The sequence below is a fragment of the Equus przewalskii genome, chromosome 8 (assembly GCF_037783145.1).
Source record: "Equus przewalskii isolate Varuska chromosome 8, EquPr2, whole genome shotgun sequence".
Taxonomy (NCBI): Eukaryota; Metazoa; Chordata; class Mammalia; order Perissodactyla; family Equidae; genus Equus; species Equus przewalskii.
Window position 1 is genome coordinate 81,517,501 of NC_091838.1, and position 14,565 is coordinate 81,532,065.

At 41.5% G+C, this 14,565-nt stretch overlaps 1 protein-coding gene across 48 annotated transcripts in view; it reads right to left on the reverse strand.

Moving 5' to 3' along the window:
- PTK2 (protein tyrosine kinase 2) overlaps positions 1 to 14,565 on the reverse strand; it is a 279,886-nt gene that overhangs the window by 194,099 nt on the left and 71,222 nt on the right. The gene's annotated exons all lie outside the window — the stretch shown is intronic.

Genomic DNA, 14,565 nt, shown 5'->3' on the forward strand with positions numbered 1-14,565 from the left:
CCATAGCAAGGACTATCTCCCTGGAGCCAGGTTGAGTAAGTCTGTGCCTGATTCCTGATTACTTCTATTGAGCACATAAATCACGATATACTTTCTCAAACACTTCTTTGTTACTAACTGTAAATCTCTCAAATGAAATAAACATAGTTAAGATATTTTTCTGCAATATTATTTTCTAATTAAATTATATACTTAAAGATGTAAAGTAAAATAGAATTTATTAAAGCAGATGTTCAAAATCAACATAGAAAACCAACATTAAATAATTTCTTCAGCATTTAAATGCTTTTAAGTTTATATCTAATATACTGCACATAGCACCAAAAAGTTTTCCTTAGAAAAACCCCATCTCAGTAAGATTCCCTCAAACAGTAGAAAAATCATGAGGCTTTTCGCTGGGGGATGGGGTGCTTCTACTGCCCCTCTTCTTTACAGATGTACTTGGCCCACACAAGCTTCAAAGCTTCCATGTTCTCCTTGTCTTGTTCCACAATCATATTCCACAGCACTCTTACCTAACAGAGTTCCCATTTTCCCCAAATTTCCTTGGTATCTTCTGTTCTTAGCATTCTTTCAAATGACTCCTTGATTCACTGCAATTATCTCCAGGCACGGTACTCTGTACTGGGTCTCAGACCCTTGGGACAAGGAGAGACGGTCAAGTAGGAATCCACCCCTTTGTGCCTCTTAACTCTCTCACATTTGCTCCCAGTCAAAGCCACTTACCAACCTGAAGGAGGTTTGAAAACCGAGTCTAGCCCTCCCTAATGTTTAGACATAGGGGAGATAAGGAGGAACCCAGAGGAAATTAAGAAGCTGAAGCCAGTAGGTTAGCAGGTAAACCAAGAACAATTGCAAATGTTTCCAGAAGAACGAGGTGTCAACGCATTACCTGGCCAAAACAGGAACTTCTGCACTTGGTCACTGAGAAGACACTGTGACCCTGAGACAGTGCTTTCAGCACAGCGAATGGTGGGGAGAAAGGCCTGATGAGAGCGGGCTCCACAGGGTCTGTCAAGAAAGGTGGTACAGACAAGAAACAGAAGGAACTCACAGCCTTTCGCTGCAAAGGGGAGCAAAGACACGGGGCTACCTGAAGAGAACGTGGGGTCTCCCTCCTGGCCCTGTTGTCTGGCATATCAAGGCCACATAACAATGCACTGACTAGGTCAGTGTGATTTTGCAGATGTTCACTAAATACAAAACTAAAATACATCACTTTACCCAAAGATAGCCTATGCCTAACCTCTATTAAATAAGACAAAATTGAGTCAAGTTTTACAAGGTAAAAATCATAAACAAAAAGGCTTTTACTGAATATTGCCAATGAGTTAGGTACCTAAATAGGTTTGTTATATACATTATCTCATTTAATCCTGATACAAATCCTAAGTAGTAAACATTAACCCCAATAACAAAGAGAAAATCCGAGACTCAAAAACGAGGGAGTAACAGGGTCTGGATTACCCCCACCCTTAAACAACTAGAAAACTGCCCTAAACACAGGAAACGGCTGTTTCCAGACACTGGACACAGGCAACACGGGACTGTGACCCCTGAAGGAGGGACACAGACAAGTGAGACCTGGCTCTCTGTCAGGAGGCAATTTCTGGTCTGTAGCACAGAGAGGGCAACCAAACAGAGCCTGGAGAGCTCAAGGAGAACATGGAGGCAGGGCAACTAGAATCCAGCAGGAGTCACGCCAGAGAGAAGTTCCAAACTCTCCCTGGAGCTCCCCTTGAACGTTTGGGCAGGAATTCATTAGTTCATTAAAATAGTCTTGTCTAGTAGTTCACAATGAAAAAATTAATAGCTTCTAAATACGTTTAACAGGGTTTGATCATCGCTGTAACATTTTAGTCTCTAACTGCTGGCACTTAAATTAAAAATAATTAAGTGAGGAGTGGCTATGGTGTCATGCTGCTGAGACAGGAGATAGAAGCAGGTTTAAATCCTGCTCCATGAATATTCACTGTTAACATTTCAACAAGTCACTTAACTAGACTATTTTTGAATTTGCAGACAGTGTGGTAACAGCATTGATTTCACAGTACTATCACAAGGATTAAATATAAATACATGTACAGAGACTATGAGATCTATAATTTGCTAAATAATATGATGATGACAATGACGCTAACAATTAAGCAGCAAACACTTGTATACCAGTCACTATGTGGCAGGATTATTCTATTAATTCATTTGATTCACCTGATCCACACACCAACCCTATATGGTAAGTCCTATTAGTAACCCCATTTATAAATGAGGACACTGAGGCACTGAGAGGTTAAGTAACTTGCCCAAAATTATACAGCTACATGCGTTGGCTCCAAAGCATGCGCTTTGACTTCCACATGAGATACTTGCTAATCCAAGTATGGTTCACGGACCAGCAGCACAGGCATCACTGGGAGCTTGTGAGAGCCCCACCACAAATCTATTCAATCATAATCTGTACTTTAACAAGATCATCATGTGATCTCTATGCAAATTTTGTCTGGGAACCAAAGCAGTAGGTGACCTGTACGAAAACTGCCAAGTTATACTACAATTTTCTTTAGAATATTTATTTACTGTCCACCTACTAATTCATCTCTCCCTGCAATGTAGAGTAGACTATGTATAAGGCACTCTCCAAGGCAATCAGGATAGACTAATAACAGGAAAGAGAACAGACTGATCATCAGGACTGGGTGGGAAGCAGGAAAGAGTCCCTGCCCCTATGGCCCTCATGAGAAAGACCATCACAGACAGGTGCACTAAGAACATGGTGCTAGAAGAGATGCTGGGAAAACAACACGTAGCACCCCAGACTTGACGCATGGTCAGGATTCCTACAGAACATGAGTTCCTAGTCGGCATCTTGAGAACGGGTACATCAAAAGTTATATCCAACAAAAGATATGGATGCAGGAGGAGGTGAGAGTAATCCAGGAAGCCAATGCAAAGGCCAACAGGACTTTAAGATAGACAGTAGGGAGGGGAAGTAAGCCCAGCTTGGGGGGAGAGTGGGGGGGAGCCTGGCTGCTGTTAGGATATGCATCTGAGCAGCAATTAAGTCCATTCAGACCAATCAGAAGGCTTTTTTCTAATCCAGCCAGCACTAACTATGGCCCGAGACGAGGAAAGATCTGAGAGCTATAAAAGAACCAAGAGGACAGGATTGATTAAATTGCACATGTAAGACTAAAGGAGAGAAAGTCAGCAGCCATTTTTCTTGCTTGGGCAACTGAGTGGGAAAGTAATACCATTCCATCGAGATAAGGAACACAAGAGGGGCAGGTACTGTTTGTCTGGGGAAGGGGGATGGGCAGGAAGTAGTAAGATTAACTCAGTTTGGTATTTGTTACTGGGAACAATGCAGGCCTAAATGCCTGAACTCATACCTAAGTGCCAGAACTCATGCCAGAAGAAGGAGGAGCTTCATGCCTAAGTGAAAGGGGGGGGGGGGGGGGGCGGGGAGAAGCAGGGAGCCCTGACTTCTGCAAGTTTAGTCTGGAAAGGGAACTAAGCCTTGGTTGCCCAAATCTGCTCCCAAGCTACAGGGAGGAGGATGTGATATTGTAATCTGGTCCCTTTGAAGCCTTTTCTAAAAAACTGTAACTTCACGGCTATACTGAGTCTTTGTACTCCTAAGGAGGAGACGTAAATTTACCTTTGGGAAAATACTCCCCTGGGCTCCCTCTCTCTGGGGGGCACTTTGCAAAATCAAAACAGCATAATGGCAAAGACTCCTAATGTGGGGTTAAACTGCTGTGCATAATAAAGAGTGATTTTCCTAATATGCAGAGATTGATGTGGTAAAGGTTGCTCACGAGACAGGAAGGTTTGAATCCAGCACTGGGGGCTTCCAGAGGTTTATTTAAGTAATTATCTCTGCAACACTTACCATGCCAGGACTGTTATAAGCACTTAAAAATGAAATCATTTAATCCTCCTAATACCTTATTTTCCCCACTTTCCAGATGTGGGAAGAGAGAAGTGACTTGTCCAAGGCCACATGCCTAGTACACGAGACTCAAAGCCAGGCAGTCTACCTAGAGACCAAGCTCTTGCTCACTGAGTCCTGCTGCCTGCGGGTTTGCTGGGTTTCTGTCTTCTGAAAACTCTTTGTCACTAGCAGGCCACACTGCTGCCTGGCAACACACAGCTGAGTGGCAGTACTCTCCTATCATCACAGTCTTTACCATGCTATACTGGCCTCAGCGAAGGGCCAGCTGCAATTTATTATTGCTACTGCCTGCTTTTTCATAGCCACTCTGCTTCATTTATTCATTCATTCATGCCTGTTCCCTCTAGGCAAACGAATGTGGCTACACCTCCTTTAGAGTAATTACTTCTAAAAATAGTTATTGAGCAAGCTACTAGGCTAGGCATTGTAATGTGTGGATATAGAGGGTACAAAAAAAAAGAGATAAACCTACCCTGAAGAGCTTTCAGCCTAGTCAGGAGATCCACACACGATTATTTAATTACAACTGTAATAAGTACTATTAAAAATGACAACTGCAGTAAGAGCTGTAAAGGAAAGACCAAAATCGTGATGCAATTGTAACATCACAGCCGCAGTGAGTGCTGGACAGAGCCGGAAGGAGGGAGGGGGAAAGGCCCAAGAGGGAGCCACATGGGCTTCAATATTTGGGAAGCTTCAATCCGGAGACCCTTATCCTTCGGTTCCAGAAAATGTTCTTGCATCATTTCTTTCATGATTTTATCCTTTTTCTCTTTCTGCAATTCTTATTATTTGGATGTTGGACCTTCTGAATTCATCATCCTATTCTCTTTCTTTTCTGCTCCATTTTTCTCTCCTTTCCATGGTCCAAGAGATTTCTTCCAGATTGTTTCCCAATGCTTCTACTGAGTTTATTTCTGCTTTCTGACTTTTATTTTTCCTGTTCTTCGAATGTACTTTCAAAAACGAATTCTGTTGGTCTTTCATGGATGCAGTATCTTTTCTTAGCTCTTGGAGATCTTATACTGAGATTTAAATTTTTTATCTTGTTCTTTTAGCTTCCTTCTGCTTACTGTTCCATCTTTTTTGTCGGTGAATTGTTTTCCCTGTTTCTCTCTGTTTTGGTCTCATGGTTTGAAAGCAGAGGCTGTCTTTAATACCAGGTTGTCTGTCAAGGAACCCTGTGCCTGGGGGTGACCTGAGGACCCAAGTGCTAAGCACAGAAGCAGACACTCGCCTGGAGACCCCTGAAGGTCAGCATCTGCCTTGCCTCGTGGTCCCGTGTCCTCAGAAAAGAACGTTTCCATCTGCCGCCAAGGTGAGGCAAAAGCCTCCTGCCAGGATTCCAGGAGCCAAGGAGAAAGAAAGCATGCCTAATTTCTCTTACTCCCCAATTCTGAGTACAAGAACGCGTTCAATGTACTGTTTTACCAGACACTGTCCATAAGAAAGTTTTTAAAACTATATACGCAAACAAGCCACGGGGGGAAAACAACGTATTAGAATAGCATTTCACCTGCTCTGGCTTAGAAGACCTCACTGGCTAGGGACACTCCTCAGGACACTGAGACTAAATTACGAGCCACTCCTTTATTTTCTATGGGCAAGACACCCTAGAGATTACAGGACAGCTAAAATTTCACCTAAATCATACAAATAAATCTTTTAAAAAAGGCTGGAAATCCTACAGGAGAGGCATGTCTCAGGGAAGGTTTTACAGGCAGTGACATGTGAGCAACTCTTGATTAAGGAGCAGCACATGCTGCTTAATAAAGTTAAGAACTGTGCCTGGCTCCCCACTCACAACTGTGCGACTCTTCAATTACCATAGGTTCATTATCCGTAAAGTGGAAGTAATAATACCCACCTGTGAGTCAAGAAAATAAATGTAAAGTGGTTAGCAAGATGTATGAAATAAAGTTAGCACTCAACAGATGATAGCAGTTGTTAAAGAAGGATGACCTAAATTCTCCAGGCCAAGAAAAGGGGAGTTCTGAGTAGGACTGTTCTCTAAAGGGAAACCCTGCAAGACCCCCCCATTTAATTAATACTTCAAAAGTCCCTAATCAGCATCTTCCCTGTTAATGAGTCATAGCTTTATGGATCCTTGTCAAAAAAGGAAACACATTCTCATTCCTATTATGATAATATCTGGTATATTTGAAATACATTATTAAGTCCAATAACCAAATAAAGCGGAAGTGTTCTTTCAGAATCTTCTTTGAAACCTTGTCCTATCAAAAATATTATGATGTTTCAAAACTGAAAATATCCCACCAGTATACCATTCTGTTCATGAACTCACATAAAAGTTAAAACAAGAAATATGCAACAGCCTAGGATTATCTTCCCAATCATCCTGTCAACGTCACAAAACAGTAAGATTTTTAAAGTAAAAAAATTAATATGAATACATGACATTCTAGCAGTATTTTTTTTTTTTTTTAAAGCCAACCAAGTAGACCTTGGGGAAGATACAACATGCTGGCATCACCCTGGTTAACAAGGTCCTGGTTTTTTCCTTTTTTTAATAAGGCAGACTACACACATCTTTCAATACAACAATTTCTGGCCAATGTGAGTATAAGGAAAATTTATCTTTACATCCCCAAACTTAATATATAATTTTACACTGAAGTATGTATGAAAAAGCCTCAAGCTAAAATCCAAATAAAATTTGTAGGACCTCAAAATTACCTATAGAGTTTAAAAAGCAAAGTGTCCGAAAATGCGGGGACCCCATCCTTGAAAGCGACTGCTACAGGATGCCTCTTACAGGCCCATCCAACGGCACTCCGAATATAAACACTGGGAGCATAAGCAAAGCCGCAGTGTGCAACGTTTGCACCCTAAAGCACCAACCACCGAGAGAACTTCATCAGACCGTCCTGGCTGTAGAGCCACATGAAGTGACCCAGCACCTCTGAACCTTCTCCCACGTGACACCTTGCACGTATGCGCTGCCCTTCACCACCAACACCCCCCGTTCCACCTCTCAGCCTTCCTCCTCAACTTCTTCAAGCCTCAATTCTCTTCCTCACTTCAGAATTCTAGGATACTGCCTTCTTTTTTATTATGTTTTTGTCTGCATGCTTTTCTACCAAATTTATTAAATGCTATATTACTTTGTTATACATGCAATGTTTAGTGAATAGCATGCACATTTTCCACACACGAGCAACTGTTAACCATACTGTCTGGTAATCAAGAAACAATATTTCAAGCATTTTAAATTTTACCATTTTAGATTTTATTTATACATAATCTCTTCACTGGGTTTTAGGAAACTGGTTTAACGTTTTCTGTTTATACACAGAATTTTCCTTTTGCCAAACAGAACAATGCCTGATCTTCAGAAATGCAATGTTAAATGGGAGATGCATTTACAGTCTAATTTTAATAGCTCTGTACCGAAGTCTAATTTGTAAAATGTACAAATCTTAAGTGAACAACTCAATGACTTTTTACACACATTCATACATACACGTGTGTGTATCTCCATCCTCATGACTACCGCCTAGACCAAGATAAAGAGCATTTCCATTACTGCTTTCCCTTCACGTCCCTTTCTAATGAACAGCACCCACCAAACGGAACTACTATTCCCATTACTGTCACTGTAGATTAGTGTTTCTTAAACTTTATATAAATTAATCATATAAATGGAAACATAAGGGAACGCTTCCCAACTTGCTTTACGAAAACAGCAGCACCTTAATATGAAAATCTGACAAAAACATTATAAGAAAAAAAGTTACAGACTGATATCCCTCATGAAAACAGACAAAATAATTAGCAAAATATTGCATATTGGGGCCGGCCCAGTGGTGCAGAGGTTCGCACATTCTGCTTTGGCAGCCCGGGGTTCGCTGGTTCAGATCCTGGGTGCGGACATGGCACCACTTGGCAAGCCATGCTGTGGCAGGCATCCCACATATAAAGTAGAAGATGATGGATGTGGATGTTAGCTCAGGGCCAGTCTTCCTCAGCAAAAAGAGGAGGATTGGCAGTAAATGTTAGCTCAGGGCTAATGTTCCTCCAAAAAAAAAAAAAAAAAAAAAGATAAAATAAAAATGTCCTTTACAATAGCATCAAAAAAACATCAAGACCTCCATACTAAGATCTACCACATGCTGCTAAGAGAAATTAAAGACCTGCATAGTTGGACAGATACACCAGAAGTCTCAATGTTGTTGTTCACAGGTCATTCTCCCAAATTGATCCATAGTTTCAACACAGCCCATCAAAATTGAACAGGAAAAAAAGTAATTCAACTCCAGAAACTGCGATAACTGGTAAAACTTCCTATCCATAAGCCTGCAAATTCAACTGAATACTGTGAACAGCTGGCAAATAATTCACCAACACCTTATGAAAATAAGAACACAGAAAGTAAACCACAGCTACACGAACCACAAAATGAAGAAAAAACTTACTACCGCTGGTTTCTTTTTCAACATCAAACTCCTAAAAAATACTTAAAATTTGATTCATTTTATACAACTTTTCAGGAAGAAAGGTATAAAAATACAAATGTGTATAATTTAAAGAAGTTAAAACAGATAATATACACCTAAACATAAACCTATAATTATGTGAGCTACATCAATAACATGATAAAATTGACACAAATATTGATTAAAAGTTAGATTTTTCTTTTTAAGTGAAAACTGATAAAACCATGAAATACAGAAAACTGTTGAATTTACAATAAATTCATTACAGTTTAAATGATTACAGATGAATGTGAAATCAAAGATTTGTGAACACTATTTTTAAAAGTCAGTGTCACTAACCATTAAAGCACTAGAAATAACGCACAAGTTTTATTTTTCATAAAAATCTCCATAACCCTTCTTATTTGCTTCTAATGATTGAAAGCTCTGTTGCTCCAAGCAGACAAGATAACGGACTTCACTGATTCGTCTGTTCTCTACAGGAGTCCGCTATGATGAGGCACTGGGCTGCACACTGAGCAGGAAGGGCAGGCTCCTCACCTCCAGGCTGTGCATTTCACTGCGGGACAGCAAACCATCCAACAAGAAGCCACACAGTATGTTAGGTGGTGACACATGCAAGGGAGAGAGAGAAGGTGGACGGTGATGGCAGGAGGATGGGTCCATGTTAAACAGGGTGGCCAAAGAAGACGCACTCAAGGATTTTAACAGAATTTACTGTCCAAGCAGGAGACTTGGTGCTGGGGTGGGGGTAAGAGATGGATGGAAGCCTGGGACAAAAACCATGAACAAGGGCACACATTTTCCCTTCCTCACTGAGGAGGTCATTTCTGAGCAAAAACCATACATCCAGCTAAAAGCTCCAAAACTACATATGGAGAGAATACGAGGGAAACTAGCATTCTCTTCCCCCAATATAAGTAGGACAAGTGAAAGAATCTGTGAGACAAAGAAGTTTTAATACCCATTGTATTATTTTTGTGGGTGATCCCTCACCTCATTAGTTGAGGTTACTAACATTCAAAGTAGGAATGAAAAGGGAGTTCACCATGGTTAAGACATCAGAAGCAAAGGTGGACCCTTGACAGAGAACACACATGCCAAGTTGCCTTCCTTATTTTTGTTCAAGCGCTGCCTAAGTGTTCTTTATTCCTTCACTACTTGTTCGCTCCCCCATCTCTATTCCCTCTTTGCAGTGACAGAGACACCTGTTACTTTCATAGTCTTTGTTTATCAGAAACTCATTTATTCAATACATCTACTACATGCTGGGGACACAAACACATTACACTAACATTTACCAACAGAATTAATTCACAATGATGTGAAAAGTTTAACAAAGGAAAGGGAAGAGCACTATAAGAGAAAATCATGAAGGAATCTAACGGCTGGGGGCTCACAGGGGACCAGAGGGAAACTGAGGGGAAAGAGGTGTCCCAAGCAGAGGGAAAAGCACCCATCACCTGGAGAAGAATGCAAAGTGCTGATAGATGACAACGGCTAAAGACAGTGAGGGACAGACACAGTGTGCAAAGCCGTGTGGCAGGATGAGGCTCCCGGGGAGAGGGAGAAGGGTGCCAAGTTGGCGGACAGGGACAAGACAAAAAGGCCCGGGGTGGACCTTGGGCAACACCAATCTTTTGAGGCAGGATGCAGGCTTTGGAAGAAGAGTCCCAGCCCGACTCCTCAAAGAAACCAGGTGGAAGAGTAAGCCTTTCCTACTGCCCCCTCTCCAGGAACCTTAACGCAGTCCAAACCATAATCAGTGGAAAGGCCCGTGTTCTCCTAACATCCCAACATCTTCATTTCTCAGTGCCTTTGCATGCAGAATTCCTACAGCAGAGAGGACCCTGCCCACCCTCTCCACTTGAATCAAACATCACCGCCTTTAGAAAAATGCCCCAGATTCCACCACTTCAGGATTTTTTTTCACTCAACAATTATTGAGTGCTGCTATGTCAGACTATATGGATTCAAAAAGTAACAAGATCTGAACCTGGCTTTACAACCAGGTAACATGAGACAAGCAAACAAAGCTGAATGAGTTACCACCATGCCTGTGTGTGCAGAGCTAATGCACACAGGCGCCAGGGCCCAGCTCTGTGGTCCAGGTGGCAGAGAGGAGGAGGGCCATGCCCTCGAGCGGAATCCTGAAAGTTTCGTGTTTAGGAAGAAGGAATGTTCTGAGCAGAAAGAGCAGCAAAAGTGTAAAGGGGCACAAAGAAGCACAACGCAGCAGGGTCGTTTCAGAGAACTAACTGCATGTACAGCTGTGTGGCTGTGTGGAGCCTATTAGAGGCGCGGTGGGAGGGGGAAGAGCGGATAGGCGGGCAGTCTCTCATGACGCCACCCAGCATCAAGGTAGGAGGTAACAGACTAGAACTCAGCTCAGCCTGCACTGAGGGCCTACTATGTGCCAGGCACCAAGAGTTGTTGCCTGGGCTGTGCACTCATAAAACTTAGTCACCCTGAACATCATTTAATACCTTTTACGGTAAATTTATAGATATCCAGATATCCATAAATTACATAAATGTAATTTATATATAAATTAAATACATAATTACATATGTAAATTACATAAATATAATTATAAAATATATTTATATACTTATATACAAATGCTTACATACAAATATATTTTTAATCTGTCTCCCCCACAAGTCAGTTAGCTCCACCAGCTGTCAGACCTGATGGCCATGATCCCACAGGAGTGACAGAGGACCAGGGAGGTAATTCCCAGGGAAGCTATCAGACCCTGTGAACCCCAACAAGACCCATCTGTTGAGAGAACTAGAATGTAGCATGCGTGACCAATTCACTCCTTTCACTGAGCTGTTTTTAAGGCACGTGAACTAGCTAACCCTATACAGAACTATTCATTCATTAAGGTAATACTCATGTGTGCCAATTACTTGCCAAGCAGGAAAAAACCTGACATAATCACTGACTGTGTTATGTTTACCATCTAGCAAAGACAGAAATCAAACAAGTACAATACATAATGATCAATCACAGTAAATGCTGTGCAAGACCAGAAGAGAAGGCTCAGAGAGGGAATAGCAGAGAGAAACTGGTTTCGACTGAGAAGGATGAAAGACCATTTAAGGCGAGACCTAAAAGATAAGTAGGGGTCAGCTAGGCAGAGAAGGAAGAGAAGACAGTTCCAGAAGAGGTAATCACAGGTGTAAAAAGCCTGAGAGGAAAGAGCTTTGAGTATTTAAGGCACTGAAGAGTCAAAATACCCGCATCATTGATGAGCACAAGAGGCAAATGGCCCGAAGCCGGAGAAGAGGGGAGAAGCCAGGTCAGGTGAGGCCTTGCAGGCCATGTGAAGGACTTGCAATTTATCCAATTCTAATGAGAAGCCACTAGGGAGTTTTGGAAGGAGAACAACATGGGATTTATGTTTTTATAAAGTCATCCTGGCGATAGTTCAACATCCGCAAGTCAATCAACGTGATTCACTACATTAACAAAATGAGAAACAAAAACCACATGATCATCTCAATAGATGCAGAGAAAGCATTTGACAAAATCCAACATCCATTTATGATTATAAAGTCACCCTGGCAGTTGTGTGAAGGATGAATGTGTGAGGAAACAGGAAGATCAACAGGAAGCAACTCCCACAGCCCTGGGAGACATGAGGGTCGCATGGACCAGAGTGGAGGCCACAGAGACAGGGAGAAGGTGAGGAATTCAAGAATTAGTTTGCAGACAGAATCATCAGAATAAAAAGATGGATTCATTACACATGGAAGGAGGTGTTAGAGAAGCATCCCGAGTCTGTGACACGGATAACTGAGTGGATGGCGGGTCCAATATGTTCATTAAGATGGAGGATTTGGGGACCAACAGATTTCAGGGGCAACAACTAAGAGGCTCATCTCTGGCAGGTAAGTATCAGATGCTTACGAAAACTACCCATGTAGATACCAACAGGCAGTTAACCAGTAGAGCCTGAGACACAGAAGAGAAGACGGGCTGCACAGAAAGCTATTTGGATGGATGGAGTTTAAAATACTGATACAGAAAAAGCATGACTTCAACCACAGAACCAGAATCCCACAAATGAACTATTAATAGTATATTCAATCTCAGATCTACTACTGAAAGACACAGAAAAAAATCAACACACACTTATTCCTAACAACCAAATCTGACACCTCTTTAATCTACTTTCCAATCTTTCAAAAAAAATGAAACAAATAATGTACATACTGATATAACCAAAAAACTACCCAAGCAGGGCTTTCTGAACTCAAAAGTCTTGCAACCAAATACAGCACTGTGAACATTTACATTTACTCCAATACTCTGAATTAAAACTGTCATTATGAAATAGTTGAACACATTTTAACAAAGTCCTTTAAAATATGTTAGAATACAATCTGTCATGGGTAGGGTTTAAGGTGGATTCTTTACACCAAGTTCAACAGTACAATAAACTTTACTATAAAAAAAGATCCCAGGGGTTGGCCCCGTGGCCGAGTGGTTAAGTTCGCGCACTCCGCAGCAGACGGCCCAGTGTTTCGTTAGTTCGAATCCTGGGCGCGGACATGGCACTGCTCATCAGACCACGCTGAGGCAGCGTCCCACATGCCACAACTAGAAGAACCCACAACGAAGAATACACAACTATGTACTGGGGGGCTTTGGGGAGAAAAAGGAAAAAATAAAAATCTTTAAAAAAAAAAAAAAAAAAAAAAGATCCCAGAGTGTTTTAAGGATACCTTAAAGGTTCCAGTTCAAAGCATACAAATATAGGTCTGTTCTACTATTTTTAGCCTGTTCTAATAAGTATTTTATAATGTCTTCTCAAATTGGGACACAGCTGTTTTCGAGGTTAATGTAACTGATAAAATCCAATGTGAGGTTGAGAATGTCTTACTGCAAGTAGAGATTTGTATACTCTTTGGATTTGAGCTGTTTACTTTGTCTTTACCCAAAAGTATAACTTTCATACTTGAAAATAACCAATTCAGCCAATTCCTCTACACTAACCTCTTTGTCGTTATCACATAGCAAAGTTAATCAGAACAAAAACCTAAGGTTTCCTGCCTTCCTGTCCTGGTGCAAGAGAGTAAGCCGAGAAGGGGAGAGGAAGTGAACCAAGACGCCTGCGCAAGGCGCGCTCACTGTGGATGCAGTGTGCTCAGGCCCCAGACGGGAACAAGCTCCTTAGTGTTGTCAGAAGCTCCCCGGGAACAACCCAAAAGCAAGAATGTTCATCTGAGATGGCCTGCTCCAGCCCTACAAATAGTCTGAGTCTGACTTCGATGCTGTCCTTACCTTTTCCTGTCTTTTGCACATCTGAGCTCTGCTCTCTGCCCAACTTTGACTTCTATCAAAATGATATTTCAGTTAAAAATGCCTCTATTCATTTGCTCTGCCAGTCAGCAAACAAAATGGAAAAGTAAGTTGCCTGGATCAATTGCTCTGGGATGAGCAAAAACACTACAATCTCTCTTTTCTTCCGAAGTTCATATTTCTAAAGTCACTTTGAATTTTTAAAAAATCCAGTAGCTGATTATTTAATATCACATTGCTACTGGATTTGTAGATCTTGAATCTAGCTTAGGCTCTGTGAGTGAAATCAGAGCCCTACTCTTTAGGATTAGTGCTAACAGAGAGCTATCATACAATGGAGGTGGCGCTATGCAAATGCATCGCAGGCAAGTCTAGGAAAAGACCAAATTTTCAACAACTATAGAACTCTTTGCCTCTGACCACTCGGCACTGGTCATGCTGAACTATGGATACAGTCTTGAGGTTAGAAACTGCAATTTTAAAAAGTTCCCATACTCAACACTCTTTAAAATTCAGGAGTTTGAATTTAACTCAGCAAAGTATTTACTCTGAAGATCCATATTATGTAATAAAGTGCCAGGTGCTTTGTTCAGAGAGCATCCTATTAAACACCACATTTTAGAAATGTTTAAAAGCCTAGAAAAGAATTAACAGGTGATGAGGACAACTCAATCAATGAAAACCAATGCAATGGTGAAGCTGTGGTTTGGTGCTGACACGTCCATATGCTGGTGGCACTAAAACTGTCAGGCTAAGCACTAAACGGCCATCAGTCTGAAGCTCCACCTCAGCGCTGCAGCTCTTGACCCAGTGCAGCTTCCTCCTTCTACACATCTTTCC